Source organism: Capra hircus, unplaced genomic scaffold (genome assembly GCF_001704415.2).
Source record: "Capra hircus breed San Clemente unplaced genomic scaffold, ASM170441v1, whole genome shotgun sequence".
NCBI classification, from domain to species: Eukaryota; Metazoa; Chordata; class Mammalia; order Artiodactyla; family Bovidae; genus Capra; species Capra hircus.
The window spans coordinates 1,245-5,114 of NW_017189795.1; the positions used below are offsets into that span (position 1 = coordinate 1,245).

Consider the following 3,870-nt stretch of genomic DNA (forward strand, 5'->3'; position numbering starts at 1 on the left):
GAATCCCTGCTGCTAGAGATCAGAGAAGTGGTTCCTTTGAGGAGCAGAAAGTGGCCAGGAAGGAACATGGAGGTTTCAAAGCTACTTGATAGTAGAGATTGATAGTAGAGAAACGGGTACAATCTCATTTACAGTAACTAGACTTTATTTTCTTGGGCTCCAAAATAACTGTGGATGGTTACTGATGCCACGAAATTAAAAGATGCTCACTCTTGGAAGAAAAGCTGTGACAAACCTAGACAGTGTATTAAAAGACAGAGTCATTACTTTGCCAACCAATGCCCGTAAAGTCAAAGCTATGTTTTTCCCAGTAGTTAGATGCAGATGGAAGAGCTCCACCATAAAGAAGGCTGAGTGCTGAAGAACTGATCTTTTCGAACTGTCGTGCTGGAGAATGGAGAAGACTCTTGAGAGTCCCTTGGGCTGCAAGGAGATCCAACCAGTCAATCCTAAGGGAAATCAACCCTGAATATTCAGTGGAAGAACTGATGCTGAAGCTCCAGTGCTTTGGCCTCCTGATGAGAAGAGTCAACTCATTGGGAAACAAAGAAACAACAAACAAACAAAGAACCTGATCCTGGGAAATATTGAAGGCAGGAGCAGAAGGCATGACAGAGGATGGGATGGTTGGATGGTATCAGCAACTCAATGGAATGAGTTTGAGCAAGCTTCAGGACATGGTGATGGACAGGGCAGCCTGGCATACTGAAGTTCATAGGGTCACAGGAAGTCAGACACGACTGAGCAACTGAACATCAAAAGCCAGGCAGGGTCTTTCTGTACAGGTGGCGGAACCTCAATAGGGCTATTTTGAATTTCTGGAGGAGGGTAGAACATAATTTTTTAGCCAGATCCCTTGCTGCAACACGTCTGGAGTATTTTGTGTTCACAGACAATTTTCTTTGCAATTTTTCTGGGTGGTGCTTGGGAGTCAGTGTTCCTCACAATGATGGATGCTGTCTCTCTCAGTGCCAGCTGAACTGAACTTTGGATCATGACCTCTGTTTCAGGAGGCAACCCTTGCAATTGCTCTGGCTTTTTGAATGATTGATGATTCTTGGTTTGGTTCTCTGTCTTTTCCTTCAGGTTCAAATACTGTAGCCAGCACTTGGAACATGGAAAGACCCTCCTGTTCCAGTGCCTCCAGGCATGATTTACAAAGGATGTCACCCGTTAGAAAATTTCGAGGCAAAAAAGACAAAGCAAATCGTTCATGTTCTAAAATACGCCTCTGCATTGCCAAAGGTTGGCAATCTGTCATTGCAAACACGGCACACATAGGGCATTTTGCCAGGTGTGTGACTGTTCTTCATGTGCTGTAAGAGAACCTGATCTGTTTTGAAGGACAATTCACAGATATTACAGACCGTGGAGGGCTGCCAGGAAGCGTGGACACTTTCAATGTGACACTGCAGCTGGAACGAGGTGGGAAACTGGTGGTGGCAGTGCTGGCAGGTAGTGTGGATTTCCCAGCTGTCACCCTTCTGCCTCTCAAGCTCCAGATGGTTCCTCACGTGGTGCTGGGAGCCAGCCCGGGAGATCCCAGCCATGACAAGATCATGCAAAACTCGAGGGACTCCCTGGGCCATCCCATCCATGACAAGGTCATGCGGAAGAGTCCTGATAAGCAAGGCCTCAGGACTCGACGGACCCCCTGGACCTGCTTGAGCATCTACCCCAAAACCAGACTCTGTCTGTCTTACTATTTTACGTCTTTCACCAACTCTTTTAGCATTAACAGGGGGCTGTCCCCGACCACCTTTCCCTGGAAAGAGTTAACTTAGGGCTCTAGCTGATAAATCTCCTGGGCAGGAAAAGAGTGTTTCAACCCCCCTGTTCGCATTCTAGCTTACTTGGCAGGTTTATCCAGACTGTTGCAACATTGTTGAGCCAATGCTTGCTGCCAAGTTCTCACATCCCTTATCCATTGTGTTCCTGGGAGTGCATATAGTTAAGATATAGAAATACCAAGCAGTAGCTTTAGCATTAGCAACATTAGACTTTGAGTTAATAAGTTCTTTCTTTGTTGTAACCCACTGACTCTTTGCCCCATAAAAATGTAACTCTGTACTTTAAGGGTAACACAGACTAAGAATTTACGAAGAAACACTTTAAGGGACAATTATTGTTCTGGCTGACCAATCTTTATCAAAAAGAGGTCATAAAATATCAACAGGCCTCCAGGCCAGAAGATAATGTACAAAAAGTAAGACTCTTGCAGGAAGGAACCTGATATCCCTAAGAGTTATTACTGATGGAATGTTGAGTTGACTCTGCATTTTCCACCTTGCTGTATGTATAACTCAAGGTATAAAAGCCCCGAGGAAAATGAAGTAAACGGGCCTCGCCCACTGAAGCTTGGTCACCACATGTAATTCTTTCCTTATCTCTTTCTTTATCTTTGTCCATTTGCTGACGTCGTCCATCCTGAGGATATCCCTGGATTCTGCTGAGGCTTGACCTTGTCAACGTGGGTCATAAACTTGACATGTTTTAGAACTCTCAAGCAGCTGAGGCATTTAAAGGCTGTGTGAGTCTTCTGTTCTGGCTGCCATCTCTTGCATGCTGCCATAGTAAAAGTCATAGTAACATGATCAGATTTCCTATCATGGGGTCAACAGTCTTGCTCTGACTTGCAAGAGTCAAAAAGTCCATTTTCTCTAGCCCTTACAAATTACATGTTCTTTCTGGATCCATAAGATGGAAGCACTCCTGGTCATTGGCATGAGTCTGTGAAAATGATGCCTCACCATGAACATGGCTTGGTGAGGTCAGGGAATCTTCCAAGGTCATTATCGTGTTCTTTGTAGCAGAGATACCTAGAGGGGCCATGATGGAGGGATGTCTGCCTGGGATTCCATCACCGAGTCTGGGTCTTTTGGAATTCCCACTGTTAAATTTCACATCTGAAGTGGGACATCGCTTTGAATTAAGAGGGCTTTCATCCTTGCCTCCTAATGAGAGAACAGCTCCAGAGAGACAGTGAAGCCGCGGAGAGAGCAATCCTGTATTGTGAAGGACAGTTTCCGGAGAGCTCATTTTATAATCAGGTTTAGGCGAAGGCCCAGAAATAATAGAACTGCCTTTTCCTCCCCATACAGACTCAGAAGCTGGTGAAATGGCAGCTGGATCTGTTGCTGAGGTCCTGAGATTTGCAGGTTGCAACGTGCAGGAGGGATCTGGATTCACATGGCCCTTCTTTCTTCTTGAAGATGAGTCCCTGGTCACTCTGTTCAAAACGTTAGAAATGACTGGCTTTGAAGTTGAAGTCACTCCGACATAGAGGGTTTCAGCATCCTCACTGACATGATCCACTCCAACAAAGATGACCTCAGCATCATCATTGTCCTCATCTCTGGATTTGGACACGGTGGTCTTTTTCCCAGGTTGTAGTGGTGCTTGTGCTTCCTCACATGGGAAGAGATGGGCCATTTGCAATCACTTTTGGCTTCAAGTGGCCCCTTCTCGTGTTTTTTTCCACCTAAAAGCAATCATCAGACAAGGTCATCCCCTCTGATCTCAGATGTCACCCTCTGTGTGTTCAGTTAACCCTCAGTTGTTCCCCAAGAATATTAATTGGAAAACTCCAGAAATATGTAACTCGTACATTTTAAACTGCAGGTAATTCTGAGGAGTGTAATTGGAATTTCACACCACCATGCTTCCTCCTGCCCAGAATCTGAATCTTTCCTTACTCCTGCACATCCCACCAGTTTGTCATTCAGTTACCACAATGACTGTTGAGATGTCACAGGGCTTGAGATCAAGTCACTCTTATTTTACTCAATAATGTCCCCAAATCATAAGTGGAGTGATGCTGTCCATTTAGATTTGCCAGAGAAAATCCATTAAGTGCTACCTTTAAGCGAA

At 45.0% G+C, this 3,870-nt stretch overlaps 1 pseudogene; it reads right to left on the reverse strand.

Moving 5' to 3' along the window:
* Positions 1 to 843: 843 nt before the first annotated feature.
* LOC108634680 lies at positions 844 to 3,432 on the reverse strand (annotated as a pseudogene).
* Between the last annotated feature and the right edge of the window lie 438 nt (positions 3,433 to 3,870).